This window comes from Lissotriton vulgaris, chromosome 1_1, assembly GCF_964263255.1.
Source record: "Lissotriton vulgaris chromosome 1_1, aLisVul1.2, whole genome shotgun sequence".
In the NCBI taxonomy this organism is placed as follows: Eukaryota; Metazoa; Chordata; class Amphibia; order Caudata; family Salamandridae; genus Lissotriton; species Lissotriton vulgaris.
Window position 1 is genome coordinate 1,369,742,218 of NC_141685.1, and position 16,047 is coordinate 1,369,758,264.

At 42.3% G+C, this 16,047-nt stretch overlaps 9 non-coding genes across 9 annotated transcripts; all 9 read right to left on the minus strand.

Annotated features, from left to right (window-relative positions):
• Positions 1-1,052: 1,052 nt before the first annotated feature.
• On the minus strand, positions 1,053-1,134 carry TRNAS-AGA (transfer RNA serine (anticodon AGA)). Its single transcript has one exon. It is a non-coding gene; the product is annotated as a tRNA-Ser (tRNA).
• A 1,498-nt stretch (positions 1,135-2,632) lies between these two features.
• On the minus strand, positions 2,633-2,704 carry TRNAH-GUG (transfer RNA histidin (anticodon GUG)). The gene has a single exon. It is a non-coding gene; the product is annotated as a tRNA-His (tRNA).
• A 1,286-nt stretch (positions 2,705-3,990) lies between these two features.
• Positions 3,991-4,075, minus strand: TRNAS-AGA (transfer RNA serine (anticodon AGA)). Its single transcript has one exon. It is a non-coding gene; the product is annotated as a tRNA-Ser (tRNA).
• A 1,498-nt stretch (positions 4,076-5,573) lies between these two features.
• On the minus strand, positions 5,574-5,645 carry TRNAH-GUG (transfer RNA histidin (anticodon GUG)). The gene has a single exon. It is a non-coding gene; the product is annotated as a tRNA-His (tRNA).
• A 1,289-nt stretch (positions 5,646-6,934) lies between these two features.
• TRNAS-AGA (transfer RNA serine (anticodon AGA)) lies at positions 6,935-7,016 on the minus strand. The gene has a single exon. It is a non-coding gene; the product is annotated as a tRNA-Ser (tRNA).
• Positions 7,017-8,514: 1,498 nt separating this feature from the next.
• TRNAH-GUG (transfer RNA histidin (anticodon GUG)) lies at positions 8,515-8,586 on the minus strand. The gene has a single exon. It is a non-coding gene; the product is annotated as a tRNA-His (tRNA).
• Positions 8,587-11,455: 2,869 nt separating this feature from the next.
• On the minus strand, positions 11,456-11,527 carry TRNAH-GUG (transfer RNA histidin (anticodon GUG)). Its single transcript has one exon. It is a non-coding gene; the product is annotated as a tRNA-His (tRNA).
• A 1,289-nt stretch (positions 11,528-12,816) lies between these two features.
• On the minus strand, positions 12,817-12,898 carry TRNAS-AGA (transfer RNA serine (anticodon AGA)). The gene has a single exon. It is a non-coding gene; the product is annotated as a tRNA-Ser (tRNA).
• A 1,498-nt stretch (positions 12,899-14,396) lies between these two features.
• On the minus strand, positions 14,397-14,468 carry TRNAH-GUG (transfer RNA histidin (anticodon GUG)). Its single transcript has one exon. It is a non-coding gene; the product is annotated as a tRNA-His (tRNA).
• Positions 14,469-16,047: the final 1,579 nt, after the last annotated feature.

Here is a 16,047-nt window from a genome sequence, read left to right on the forward strand (position 1 = left end):
ATGATCCGAATGAATCTCTAATCCATGTAATCTTGTTTTGTCCTGCTTATTCTGTCAGCAGGAAAAAATGGATTATACAGTTATGTGTTAACCTAGGACTGAGGAACTATATAGACTATTTTAGAATTTTAAAAACTGATACTAATGCATTGATAGTTACTGCTATTTCTAAATTTTTGTTCTCGATGTGGTTAACTAGACGAAGACTGATCCATGTGTAGTAACCCGCTTATTGTGGGTGGATGGCTCCGTCTTAGTAATAATTAGTTTTTTATCTGTTTTAAAGGAAATTTCTTAGTTTCTGTATTTTATTGTTATGTCCTTATTGTTATATTATAACCGCACGTCAACTGATTACTGCAAATATGCCAATTGAGATCTACAATGCATTGGATGAGTTGTAAATGTATTCTTTTTTTTTAACTGTTATGTACTTTTATGGTTCATTAACAAACCGAAATAAAGTTGACTTGATGATGAGAAACAGAGAAAGAGGGAAAAGACAGTATGAGGTGTGGAGAAAACAGCAGCAGGTACAAGGAGCTCAAATGAGATTAATGGCGCCTAAATAGAGCACGTAAAGGAACAGTTACAAATCTAAGAAAAGGGAAAGAAAAGACTAGGAAAAAACACAGAAAGAGCTTGTAGATGAAATTCTCTTCCAGGAACAGCAGGTTAAGAGAAATTACACAGGGAGCAGTTAAGCTTGTAACACGGGGGAGAATAGAAAAGAAAATGCAGTTTTATGAAGTGTGTTTGCCTAATCCAGCTAGCACTTTTATTTTATTTCTCTATTTGCTTCTTTTATTGGTAAAGTAAGTTTCAAGTGCATGCACAGGTATGACCGAGAGAGCCAGGGTATAATAATTTGAAGCGTTTGCACCAGCGCTAATGAAGGACGAGAGTTATAGCAAAGATATGAAAGGGGGAGCAATAATAAATATGTGATATGGCAATAGTGACACCAAAATAAGCCACCTATTTATAAAACTGACATGGAAGAAATACTATAGGGTAACTTCTGAAATTGTAGCCGATGTTAAAAAGATTGTCGTTGTCGGCAGGATTCGAACCTGCGCGGGGAGACCCCAATGGATTTCTAGTCCATCGCCTTAACCACTCGGCCACAACAACTGACTCTGAAGCATGTGCACATAATTGTATGCAAGTTTTCAAGGTGTCCCACAGCAAATTCCTGATATTCTGCAATGCACTTTTTAAAAATAATGTTTTTTTCAGCAGGCACATTCTCTCCTAAAAACAAAAATTGCATGCGTATATCTCTAGTTTGGAATACCATAGGCTTGCATGCATACTCTCATGGGTCACTCAAGTTTTTTGGACCCTATTGCACTCTGTTTTCGTGCTGTTTTTAGTATATGGCCCATATTACAGAAGTCTACCATCTTTGAGTATTTGAGGCTCCTTTGTAAGTGCTTTATATTTTTTCCTTGAAGAGCTATATAATAAAGGGGTCCGGGAAAGATTGCATTTATGGAAGATAAAAGAAGGCCCACTTGTCTCACCAAATGCTGTAGAGAAACCTGATGTTTTACTCATGTTATCCTTAGTTCGTTTTTGTTAGACCTTGCATTCTTAAGGTGGTCCCAACCCCACCTTATTGCTTTTCACCTCCGCATTTTGCTGTATCTTTTTGTTGGCCTTAGGACTCTGATCACTTTATCGCTACTAATCAGTGCTGAAGTGCACGTGCTTCTTCCCTAATCATGTGTATAATTGGAGTACACCTGACTGACAGATTTAATTTACTTGAAAGCCCCTTGTAAAGTGGTATACCATATACCCAGGGACTGATTGTGCCGCCCAAAGAAATAGCATTTCAAACCTGTCTCAAGCCTGCTACTACAGTGCCTGTGCTGCAGTGTACTGCCACTTCGACTTGGCATTTAAAACTACTAGTCAAGCCTTAAATTCCAATTTTATTACATATCAGTAACCCCTAAGGTAGGCCCTAAGTAGTCCTAGGGGCATCATGCTATGTAAGTAAAAGGTAAGACATGTACTGTGGTAGTTTGTATGTCCTAGTAGTATCAAACAGTCTATTACATTTTTCACTACTGTGAGGTCTGCCCCTCTCATAGATTAGCATTGGGTATTCCCTTATACTTTTTGGGGGGTAATTCCATATCAGAGAGGAGAAGCTTTATTTATTTATTGATAAATCCTATCTACTGGTGAGGTTGGATTTAATCTTACTATTGTATAAATGCCATTTTTAGAGAGTGAGCATTTCTCTGCACTTACTGCTCTATTTGCATGTAAACCTGTCTTCAATTGACGTCTGGATTGGGCTGCGAGACAGCTACATATGTGCATTCCCTGTAGACAGCCACAACACAGGTCACTCAACTGCAACTGCATTCATCTGCATTCTGATTGGCCTGGGGGAGAGCTCCGCTCCCCTTACCGCAAATATGTTCAAGAACGATAATTTATGTCAGTAAGTACAGTATACCTACATCTTATAATCATGTGTGTTTAAATAATTTGTCGTTAGATCGTTTAAATATTGAAAAGGATCTGTTTTTAATAGACATTTTACAAAAACAACTGGTACATTTGGGAATTCTGTAAAGGAAAAACCCAACTGCCGTGACATTGCCAACCACAATGCCATGACTCGGATTCGAACCGAGGTTGCTGCGGCCACAACGCAGAGTACTAACCACTATACGATCACGGCGAGCTACTTGGGCTCGATAACGTACAGTGACATGAAGAAATTATAATTCGGAACACTCAGGGCTACTCCTGTGATAGGCTGAATGTGTTCATTGCTTCCTCATTCCTTATACAAAGGCTTTATCTCCTCAGTGGTTGATAGGCTGAAACCGTTTCCTGGCCGCCTGCTTGTGAACTGGCAGGAGTCAAAGTCCACACATACACTGGTGGGCCTGTGATGGGACACCAATGCAGAGAAACACACCTGGCGCAGATATTCTATTCTGTTTATTAGACCTGCATCTCCCCTGTACCTCCTCAAGCCATCTGTATGTGAAGCAAGAAAGAGTTAAGGAACGGTCCATCTACACTTTTATTGGGAGGATGCTGCCGTGAGCTCCTCCCAGCTAATCACACAAACAGCAGTAAAGCAAGATAACTACACAGTTAGGAGGGACTGCATGGTTAGGTTTTTGAGGAATTATTGAAACTGACCTCAGTGACCCATAATCAGAGCTGTGTCTAATGACTGCATGCCTAATTATGATGAAGCAAGCACCATGGCTCGTAGGGGCCCCACAACACACTTTTCTTAGCTCATTGCATTAAAGTATAAACTTCTGCCATGTGTGAGTGGTAAAGGCTTGTTAATTTTGTTGATTTTCAAATTCACGTCTGACAACAAGACGAAGGAACATTGGGGCATCAGACGCTTTGGAAAGTAGCCACCAACCGCAGAGAAAGAGAGAAAGAGGGAAAAGACAGTATGAGGTGTGGAGAAAACAGCAGCAGGTACAAGGAGCTCAAATGAGATTAATGGCGACTAAATAGAGCACGTAAAGGAACAGTTACAAATCTAAGAAAAGGGAAAGAAAAGCCTAGGAAAAAACACAGAAAGAGCTTGTAGATGAAATTCTCTTCCAGGAACAGCAGGTTAAGAGAAATTACACAGGGAGCAGTTAAGCTTGTAACACGGGGGAGAATAGAAAAGAAAATGCAGTTTTATGAAGTGTGTTTGCCTAATCCAGCTAGCACTTTTATTTTATTTCTCTATTTGCTTCTTTTATCGGTAAAGTAAGTTTCAAGTGCATGCACAGGTATGACCGAGAGAGCCAGGGTATAATAATTTGAAGCGTTTGCACCAGCGCTAATGAAGGACGAGAGTTATAGCAAAGTTATGAAAGGGGGAGAGATAATAAATATGTGATATGGCAATAGTGACACCAAAATAAGCCACCTATTTATAAAACTGACATGGAAGAAATACTATAGGTTAACTTCTGAAATTGTAGCCGATGTTAAAAAGATTGTCTTTGTCGGCAGGATTCGAACCTGCGCGGGGAGACCCCAATGGATTTCTAGTCCATCGCCTTAACCACTCGGCCACAACAACTGACTCTGAGGCATGTGCACATAATTGTATGCAAGTTTTCAAGGTGTCCCACAGCAAATTCCTGATATTCTACAATGCACTTTTTAAAAATAATGTTTTTTTCAGCAGGCACATTCTCTCCTAAAAACAAAAATTGCATGCGTATATCTCTAGTTTGGAATACCATAGGCTTGCATGCATACTCTCATGGGTCACTCAAGTTTTTTGGACCCTATTGCACTCTGTTTTCGTGCTGCTTTTAGTATATGGCCCATATTACAGAAGTCTACCATCTTTGAGTATTTGAGGCTCCTTTGTAAGTGCTTTATATTTTTTCCTTGAAGAGCTATATAATAAAGGGGTCCGGGAAAGATTGCATTTATGGAAGATAAAAGAAGGCCCACTTGTCTCACCAAATGCTGTAGAGAAACCTGATGTTTTACTCATGTTATCCTTAGTTCGTTTTTGTTAGACCTTGCATTCTTAAGGTGGTCCCAACCCCACCTTATTGCTTTTCACCTCCGCATTTTGCTGTATCTTTTTGTTGGCCTTAGGACTCTGATCACTTTATCGCTACTAATCAGTGCTGAAGTGCACGTGCTTCTTCCCTAATCATGTGTATAATTGGAATACACCTGACTGACAGATTTAATTTACTTGAAAGCCCCTTGTAAAGTGGTATACCATATACCCAGGGACTGATTGTGCCGCCCAAAGAAATAGCATTTCAAACCTGTCTCAAGCCTGCTACTGCAGTGCCTGTGCTGCAGTGTACTGCCACTTCGACTTGGCATTTAAAACTACTTGCCAAGCCTTAAACTCCAATTTTATTACATATCAGTAACCCCTACGGTAGGCCCTTAGTAGTCCTAGGGGCATCATGCTATGTAAGTAAAAGGTAAGACATGTACTGTGGTAGTTTGTATGTCCTAGTAGTATCAAACAGTCTATTACATTTTTCACTACTGTGAGGTCTGCCCCTCTCATAGATTAGCATTGGGTATTCCCTTATACTTTTTGGGGGGTAATTCCATATCAGAGAGGAGAAGCTTTATTTATTTATTGATAAATCCTATCTACTGGTGAGGTTGGATTTAATCTTACTATTGTATAAATGCCATTTGTAAAGAGTGAGCATTTCTCTGCACTTACCGCTCTATTTGCATGAAAACCTGTCTTCCATTGACGTCTGGATTGGGCTGCGAGACAGCTACATATGTGCATTCCCTGTAGACAGCCACAACACAGGTCACTCAACTGCAACTGCATTCATCTGCATTCTGATTGGCCTGGGGGAGAGCTCTGCTCCCCTTACCGCAAATATGTTCAAGAACGATAATTTATGTCAGTAAGTACAGTATACCTACATCTTATAATCATGTGTGTTTAAATAATTTGACGTTAGATCGTTTAAATATTGAAAAGGATCTGTTTTTAATAGACATATTACAAAAACAACTGGTACATTTGGGAATTCTGTAAAGGAAAAACCCAACTGCTGTGACATTGCCAACCACAATGCCGTGACTCGGATTTGAACCGAGGTTGCTGCGGCCACAACGCAGAGTACTAACCACTATACGATCACGGCGAGCTACTTGGGCTCGATAACGTACAGTGACATGAAGAAATTATAATTCGGAACACTCAGGGCTACTCCTGTGATAGGCTGAATGTGTTCATTGCTTCCTCATTCCTTATACAAAGGCTTTATCTCCTCAGTGGTTGATAGGCTGAAACCGTTTCCTGGCCGCCTGCTTGTGAACTGGCAGGAGTCAAAGTCCACACATACACTGGTGGGCCTGTGATGGGACACCAATGCAGAGAAACACACCTGGCGCAGATATTCTATTCTGTTTATTAGACCTGCATCTCCCCTGTACCTCCTCAAGCCATCTGTATGTGAAGCAAGAAAGAGTTAAGGAACGGTCCATCTACACTTTTATTGAGAGGATGCTGCCGTGAGCTCCTCCCAGCTAATCACACAAACAGCAGTAAAGCAAGATAACTACACAGTTAGGGGGGACTGCATGGTTAGGTTTTTGAGGAATTATTGAAACTGACCTCAGTGACCCATAATCAGAGCTGTGGCTAATGACTGCATGCCTAATTATGATGAAGCTAGCACCATGGCTCGTAGGGGCCCCACAACACACTTTTCTTAGCTCATTGAATTAAAGTATAAACTTCTGCCATGTGTGAGTGGTAAAGGCTTGTTAATTTTGTTGCTTTTCAAATTCACGTCTGACAACAAGACGAAGGAACATTGGGGCATCAGACGCTTTGGAAAGTAGCCACCAACCGCAGAGAAACAGAGAAAGAGGGAAAAGACAGTATGAGGTGTGGAGAAAACAGCAGCAGGTACAAGGAGCTCAAATGAGATTAATGGCGCCTAAATAGAGCACGTAAAGGAACAGTTACAAATCTAAGAAAAGGGAAAGAAAAGACTAGGAAAAAACACAGAAAGAGCTTGTAGATGAAATTCTCTTCCAGGAACAGCAGGTTAAGAGAAATTACACAGGGAGCAGTTAAGCTTGTAACACGGGGGAGAATAGAAAAGAAAATGCAGTTTTATGAAGTGTATTTGCCTAATCCAGCTAGCACTTTTATTTTATTTCTCTATTTGCTTCTTTTATTGGTAAAGTAAGTTTCAAGTGCATGCACAGGTATGACCGAGAGAGCCAGGGTATAATAATTTGAAGCGTTTGCACCAGCGCTAATGAAGGACGAGAGTTATAGCAAAGATATGAAAGGGGGAGCGATAATAAATATGTGATATGGCAATAGTGACACCAAAATAAGCCACCTATTTATAAAACTGACATGGAAAAAATACTATAGGTTAACTTCTGAAATTGTAGCCGATGTTAAAAAGATTCTCGTTGTCGGCAGGATTCGAACCTGCGCGGGGAGACCCCAATGGATTTCTAGTCCATCGCCTTAACCACTCGGCCACAACAACTGACTGTGAGGCATGTGCACATAATTGTATGCAAGTTTTCAAGGTGTCCCACAGCAAATTCCTGATATTCTGCAATGCACTTTTTAAAAATAATGTTTTTTTCAGCAGGCACATTCTCTCCTAAAAACAAAAATTGCATGCGTATATCTCTAGTTTGGAATACCATAGGCTTGCATGCATACTCTCATGGGTCACTCAAGTTTTTTGGACCCTACTGCACTCTGTTTTCGTGCTGCTTTTAGTATATGGCCCATATTACAGAAGTCTACCATCTTTGAGTATTTGAGGCTCCTTTGTAAGTGCTTTATATTTTTTCCTTGAAGAGCTATATAATAAAGGGGTCCGGGAAAGATTGCATTTATGGAAGATAAAAGAAGGCCCACTTGTCTCACCAAATGCTGTAGAGAAACCTGATGTTTTACTCATGTTATCCTTAGTTCGTTTTTGTTAGACCTTGCATTCTTAAGGTGGTCCCAACCCCACCTTATTGCTTTTCACCTCCGCATTTTGCTGTATCTTTTTGTTGGCCTTAGGACTCTGATCACTTTATCGCTACTAATCAGTGCTGAAGTGCACGTGCTTCTTCCCTAATCATGTGTATAATTGGAGTACACCTGACTGACAGATTTAATTTACTTGAAAGCCCCTTGTAAAGTGGTATACCATATACCCAGGGACTGATTGTGCCGCCCGAAGAAATAGCATTTCAAACCTGTCTCAAGCCTGCTACTACAGTGCCTGTGCTGCAGTGTACTGCCACTTCGACTTGGCATTTAAAACTACTTGTCAAGCCTTAAATTCCAATTTTATTACATATCATTAACCCTTAAGGTAGGCCCTAAGTAGTCGTAGGGGCATCATGCTATGTAAGTAAAAGGTAAGACATGTACTGTGGTAGTTTGTATGTCCTAGTAGTATCAAACAGTCTATTACATTTTTCACTACTGTGAGGTCTGCCCCTCTCATAGGTTAGCATTGGGTATTCCCTTATACTTTTTGGGGGGTAATTCCATATCAGAGAGGAGAAGCTTTATTTATTTATATATAAATCCCATCTACTGGTGAGGTTGGATTTAATCTTACTATTGTATAAATGCCATTTTTAGAGAGGGAGCATTTCTCTGCACTTACTGCTCTATTTGCATGTAAACCTGTCTTCAATTGACGTCTGGATTGGGCTGCGAGACAGCTACATATGTGCATTCCCTGTAGACAGCCACAACACAGGTCACTCAACTGCAACTGCATTCATCTGCATTCTGATTGGCCTGGGGGAGAGCTCCGCTCCCCTTACCGCAAATATGTTAAAGAACGATAATTTATGTCAGTAAGTACAGTATACCTACATCTTATAATCATGTGTGTTTAAATAATTTGTCGTTAGATCGTTTAAATATTGAAAAGGATCTGTTTTTAATAGACATTTTGCAAAAACAACTGGTACATTTGGGAATTCTGTAAAGGAAAAACCCAACTGCCGTGACATTGCCAACCATAACGCCATGACTCGGATTCGAACCGAGGTTGCTGCGGCCACAACGCAGAGTACTAACCACTATACGATCACGGCGAGCTACTTGGGCTCAATAACGTACAGTGACATGAAGAAATTATAATTCGGAACACTCAGGGCTACTCCTGTGATAGGCTGAATGTGTTCATTGCTTCCTCATTCCTTATACAAAGGCTTTATCTCCTCAGTGGTTGATAGGCTGAAACCGTTTCCTGGCCGCCTGCTTGTGAACTGGCAGGAGTCAAAGTCCACACATACACTGGTGGGCCTGTGATGGGACACCAATGCAGAGAAACACACCTGGCGCAGATATTCTATTCTGTTTATTAGACCTGCATCTCCCCTGTACCTCCTCAAGCCATCTGTATGTGAAGCAAGAAAGAGTTAAGGAACGGTCCATCTACACTTTTATTGGGAGGATGCTGCCGTGAGCTCCTCCCAGCTAATCACACAAACAGCAGTAAAGCAAGATAACTACACAGTTAGGGGGGACTGCATGGTTAGGTTTTTGAGGAATTATTGAAACTGACCTCAGTGACCCATAATCAGAGCTGTGGCTAATGACTGCATGCCTAATTATGATGAAGCAAGCACCATGGCTCGTAGGGGCCCCACAACACACTTTTCTTAGCTCATTGAATTAAAGTATAAACTTCTGCCATGTGTGAGTGGTAAAGGCTTGTTAATTTTGTTGCTTTTCAAATTCACGTCTGACAACAAGACGAAGGAACATTGGGGCATCAGACGCTTTGGAAAGTAGCCACCAACCGCAGAGAAACAGAGATAGAGGGAAAAGACAGTATGAGGTGTGGAGAAAACAGCAGCAGGTACAAGGAGCTCAAATGAGATTAATGGCGCCTAAATAGAGCACGTAAAGGAACAGTTACAAATCTAAGAAAAGGGAAAGAAAAGACTAGGAAAAAACACAGAAAGAGCTTGTAGATGAAATTCTCTTCCAGGAACAGCAGGTTAAGAGAAATTACACAGGGAGCAGTTAAGCTTGTAACACGGGGGAGAATAGAAAAGAAAATGCAGTTTTATGAAGTGTGTTTGCCTAATCCAGCTAGCACTTTTATTTTATTTCTCTATTTGCTTCTTTTATTGGTAAAGTAAGTTTCAAGTGCATGCACAGGTATGACCGAGAGAGCCAGGGTATAATAATTTGAAGCGTTTGCACCAGCGCTAATGAAGGACGAGAGTTATAGCAAAGATATGAAAGGGGGAGCGATAATAAATATGTGATATGGCAATAGTGACACCAAAATAAGCCACCTATTTATAAAACTGACATGGAAGAAATACTATAGGTTAACTTCTGAAATTGTAGCCGATGTTAAAAAGATTCTCGTTGTCGGTAGGATTCGAACCTGCACGGGGAGACCCCAATGGATTTCTAGTCCATCGCCTTAACCACTCGGCCACAACAACTGACTGTGAGGCATGTGCACATAATTGTATGCAAGTTTTCAAGGTGTCCCACAGCAAATTCCTGATATTCTGCAATGCACTTTTTAAAAATAATGTTTTTTTCAGCAGGCACATTCTCTCCTAAAAACAAAAATTGCATGCGTATATCTCTAGTTTGGAATACCATTGGCTTGCATGCATACTCTCATGGGTCACTCAAGTTTTTTGGACCCTATTGCACTCTGTTTTCGTGCTGCTTTTAGTATATGGCCCATATTACAGAAGTCTACCATCTTTGAGTATTTGAGGCTCCTTTGTAAGTGCTTTATATTTTTTCCTTGAAGAGCTATATAATAAATGGGTCCGGGAAAGATTGCATTTATGGAAGATAAAAGAAGGCCCACTTGTCTCACCAAATGCTGTAGAGAAACCTGATGTTTTACTCATGTTATCCTTAGTTCGTTTTTGTTAGACCTTGCATTCTTAAGGTGGTCCCAACCCCACCTTATTGCTTTTCACCTCCGCATTTTGCTGTATCTTTTTGTTGGCCTTAGGACTCTGATCACTTTATCGCTACTAATCAGTGCTGAAGTGCACGTGCTTCTTCCCTAATCATGTGTATAATTGGAGTATACCTGACTGACAGATTTAATTTACTTGAAAGCCCCTTGTAGAGTGGTATACCATATACCCAGGGACTGATTGTGCCGCCCAAAGAAATAGCATTTCAAACCTGTCTCAAGCCTGCTACTGCAGTGCCTGTGCTGCAGTGTACTGCCACTTCGACTTGGCATTTAAAACTACTTGCCAAGCCTTAAACTCCAATTTTATTACATATCAGTAACCCCTAAGGTAGGCCCTAAGTAGTCCTAGGGGCATCATGCTATGTAAGTAAAAGGTAAGACATGTACTGTGGTAGTTTGTATGTCCTAGTAGTATCAAACAGTCTATTACATTTTTCACTACTGTGAGGTCTGCCCCTCTCATAGGTTAGCATTGGGTATTCCCTTATACTTTTTGGGGGGTAATTCCATATCAGAGAGGAGAAGCTTTATTTATTTATTGATAAATCCGATCAACTGGTGAGGTTGGATTTAATCTTACTATTGTATAAATGCCATTTTTAGAGAGTGAGCATTTCTCTGCACTTACTGCTCTATTTGCATGTAAACCTGTCTTCAATTGACGTCTGGATTGGGCTGCGAGACAGCTACATATGTGCATTCCCTGTAGACAGCCACAACACAGGTCACTCAACTGCAACTGCATTCATCTGCATTCTGATTGGCCTGGGGGAGAGCTCCGCTCCCCTTACCGCAAATATGTTCAAGAACGATAATTTATGTCAGTAAGTACAGTATACCTACATCTTATAATCATGTGTGTTTAAATAATTTGTCGTTAGATCGTTTAAATATTGAAAAGGATCTGTTTTTAATAGACATTTTACAAAAACAACTGGTACATTTGGGAATTCTGTAAAGGAAAAACCCTACTGCCGTGACATTGCCAACCACAATGCCGTGACTCGGATTTGAACCGAGGTTGCTGCGGCCACAACGCAGAGTACTAACCACTATACGATCACGGCGAGCTACTTGGGCTCAATAACGTACAGTGACATGAAGAAATTATAATTCGGAACACTCAGGGCTACTCCTGTGATAGGCTGAATGTGTTCATTGCTTCCTCATTCCTTATACAAAGGCTTTATCTCCTCAGTGGTTGATAGGCTGAAACCGTTTCCTGGCCGCCTGCTTGTGAACTGGCAGGAGTCAAAGATCACACATACACTGGTGGGCCTGTGATGGGACACCAATGCAGAGAAACACACCTGGCGCAGATATTCTATTCTGTTTATTAGACCTGCATCTCCCCTGTACCTCCTCAAGCCATCTTTATGTGAAGCAAGAAAGAGTTAAGGAACGGTCCATCTACACTTTTATTGGGAGGATGCTGCCGTGAGCTCCTCCCAGCTAATCACACAAACAGCAGTAAAGCAAGATAACTACACAGTTAGGGGGGACTGCATGGTTAGGTTTTTGAGGAATTATTGAAACTGACCTCAGTGACCCATAATCAGAGCTGTGGCTAAGGACTGCATGCCTAATTATGATGAAGCAAGCACCATGGCTCGTAGGGGCCCCACAACACACTTTTCTTAGCTCATTGAATTAAAGTATAAACTTCTGCCATGTGTGAGTGGTAAAGGCTTGTTAATTTTGTTGCTTTTCAAATTCACGTCTGACAACAAGACGAAGGAACATTGGGGCATCAGACGCTTTGGAAAGTAGCCACCAACCGCAGAGAAACAGAGAAAGAGGGAAAAGACAGTATGAGGTGTGGAGAAAACAGCAGCAGGTACAAGGAGCTCAAATGAGATTAATGGCGCCTAAATAGAGCACGTAAAGGAACAGTTACAAATCTAAGAAAAGGGAAAGAAAAGACTAGGAAAAAACACAGAAAGAGCTTGTAGATGAAATTCTCTTCTAGGAACAGCAGGTTAAGAGAAATTACACAGGGAGCAGTTAAGCTTGTAACACGGGGGAGAATAGAAAAGAAAATGCAGTTTTATGAAGTGTGTTTGCCTAATCCAGCTAGCACTTTTATTTTATTTCTCTATTTGCTTCTTTTATTGGTAAAGTAAGTTTCAAGTGCATGCACAGGTATGACCGAGAGAGCCAGGGTATAATAATTTGAAGCGTTTGCACCAGCGCTAATGAAGGACGAGAGTTATAGCAAAGATATGAAAGGGGGAGCGATAATAAATATGTGATATGGCAATAGTGACACCAAAATAAGCCACCTATTTATAAAACTGACATGGAAGAAATACTATAGGTTAACTTCTGAAATTGTAGCCGATGTTAAAAAGATTGTCGTTGTCGGCAGGATTCGAACCTGCGCGGGGAGACCCCAATGGATTTCTAGTCCATCGCCTTAACCACTCGGCCACAACAACTGACTCTGAGGCATGTGCACATAATTGTATGCAAGTTTTCAAGGTGTCCCACAGCAAATTCCTGATATTCTGCAATGCACTTTTTAAAAATAATGTTTTTTTCAGCAGGCACATTCTCTCCTAAAAACAAAAATTGCATGCGTATATCTCTAGTTTGGAATACCATAGGATTGCATGCATACTCTCATGGGTCACTCAAGTTTTTTGGACCCTATTGCACTCTGTTTTCGTGCTGCTTTTAGTATATGGCCCATATTACAGAAGTCTACCATCTTTGAGTATTTGAGGCTCCTTTGTAAGTGCTTTATATTTTTTCCTTGAAGAGCTATATAATAAAGGGGTCCGGGAAAGATTGCATTTATGGAAGATAAAAGAAGGCCCACTTGTCTCACCAAATGCTGTAGAGAAACCTGATGTTTCACTCATGTTATCCTTAGTTCGTTATTGTTAGACCTTGCATTCTTAAGGTGGTCCCAACCCCACCTTATTGCTTTTCACCTCCGCATTTTGCTGTATCTTTTTGTTGGCCTTAGGACTCTGATCACTTTATCGCTACTAATCAGTGCTGAAGTGCACGTGCTTCTTCCCTAATCATGTGTATAATTGGAGTAAACCTGACTGACAGATTTAATTTACTTGAAAGCCCCTTGTAAAGTGGTATACCATATATCCAGGGACTGATTGTGCCGCCCAAAGAAATAGCATTTCAAACCTGTCTCAAGCCTGCTACTACAGTGCCTGTGCTGCAGTGTACTGCCACTTCGACTTGGCATTTAAAACTACTTGTCAAGCCTTAAATTCCAATTTTATTACATATCAGTAACCCCTAAGGTAGGCCCTAAGTAGTCCTAGGGGCATCATGCTATGTAAGTAAAAGGTAAGAAATGTACTGTGGTAGTTTGTATGTCCTAGTAGTATCAAACAGTCTATTACATTTTTCACTACTGTGAGGTCTGCCCCTCTCATAGGTTAGCATTGGGTATTCCCTTATACTTTTTGGGGGGTAATTCCATATCAGAGAGGAGAAGCTTTATTTATTTATTGATAAATCCTATCTACTGGTGAGGTTGGATTTAATCTTACTATTGTATAAATGCCATTTTTAGAGAGTGAGCATTTCTCTGCACTTACTGCTCTATTTGCATGTAAACCTGTCTTCAATTGACGTGTGGATTGGGCTGCGAGACAGCTACATATGTGCATTCCCTGTAGACAGCCACAACACAGGTCACTCAACTGCAACTGCATTCATCTGCATTCTGATTGGCCTGGGGGAGAGCTCCGCTCCCCTTACCGCAAATATGTTCAAGAACGATAATTTATGTCAGTAAGTACAGTATACCTACATCTTATAATCATGTGTGTTTAAATAATTTGTCGTTAGATCGTTTAAATATTGAAAAGGATCTGTTTTTAATAGACATTTTACAAAAACAACTGGTACATTTGGGAATTCTGTAAAGGAAAAACCCAACTGCCGTGACATTGCCAACCACAATGCCGTGACTCGGATTCGAACCGAGGTTGCTGCGGCCACAACGCAGAGTACTAACCACTATACGATCACGGCAAGCTACTTGGGCTCAATAACGTACAGTGACATGAAGAAATTATAATTCGGAACACTCAGGGCTACTCCTGTGATAGGCTGAATGTGTTCATTGCTTCCTCATTCCTTATACAAAGGCTTTATCTCCTCAGTGGTTGATAGGCTGAAACCGTTTCCTGGCCGCCTGCTTGTGAACTGGCAGGAGTCAAAGTCCACACATACACTGGTGGGCCTGTGATGGGACACCAATGCAGAGAAACACACCTGGCGCAGATATTCTATTCTGTTTATTAGACCTGCATCTCCCCTGTACCTCCTCAAGCCATCTGTATGTGAAGCAAGAAAGAGTTAAGGAACGGTCCATCTACACTTTTATTGGGAGGATGCTGCCGTGAGCTCCTCCCAGCTAATCACACAAACAGCAGTAAAGCAAGATAACTACACAGTTAGGGGGGACTGCATGGTTAGGTTTTTGAGGAATTATTGAAACTGACCTCAGTGACCCATAATCAGAGCTGTGTCTAATGACTGCATGCCTAATTATGATGAAGCAAGCACCATGGCTCGTAGGGGCCCCACAACACACTTTTCTTAGCTCATTGCATTAAAGTATAAACTTCTGCCATGTGTGAGTGGTAAAGGCTTGTTAATTTTGTTGCTTTTCAAATTCACGTCTGACAACAAGACGAAGGAACATTGGGGCATCAGACGCTTTGGAAAGTAGCCACCAACCGCAGAGAAACAGAGAAAGATTCTGTTGCCGACCCTGCACGAAGTACCTCTCACCTGAGTGAGGAAGCCAGTGACCTTGCTGCAGCCGCTACCCCTCGCCGGACCCGCTGCGCGGGTGCCGCTTCGCGGTGTGCAGCACTTTCTCCAGTTTGTGAAGGGGCATTGTTCCTGAGCAACCGGCAGTGCTGCGAGCACAGCGGTGGACTCCGAGGACCAGGAGTCCCCGCGAGCCCCTACTCCAGCTGGGCTGCTCTCCCTGCCGGCCCCGCCCTCACTCCTTAATCAGCCGCCCTACCTGGATTTCGGCGGATTCTGTTGCCGACCCTGCACGAAGTACCTCTCACCTGAGTGAGGAAGCCAGTGACCTTGCTGCAGCCGCTACCCCTCGCCGGACCCGCTGCGCGGGTCCCGCTTCGCGGCGTGCAGCACTTTCTCCAGTTTGTGAAGGGGCATTGTTCCAGAGCAACCGGCAGGGCTGCGAGCACAGCGGTGGACTCCGAGGACCAGGAGTCCCCGCGAGCCCCTACTCCAGCTGGGCTGCTCTCCCTGCCGGCCCCGCCCTCACTCCTTAATCAGCCGCCCTACCTGGATTTCGGCGGATTCTGTTGCCGACCCTGCACGAAGTACCTCTCACCTGAGTGAGGAAGCCAGTGACCTTGCTGCAGCCGCTACCCCTCGCCGGACCCGCTGCGCGGGTCCCGCTTCGCGGCGTGCAGCACTTTCTCCAGTTTGTGAAGGGGCATTGTTCCAGAGCAACCGGCAGGGCTGCGAGCACAGCGGTGGACTCCGAGGACCAGGAGTCCCCGCGAGCCCCTACTCCAGCTGGGCTGCTCTCCCTGCCGGCCCCGCCCTCACTCCTTAATCAGCC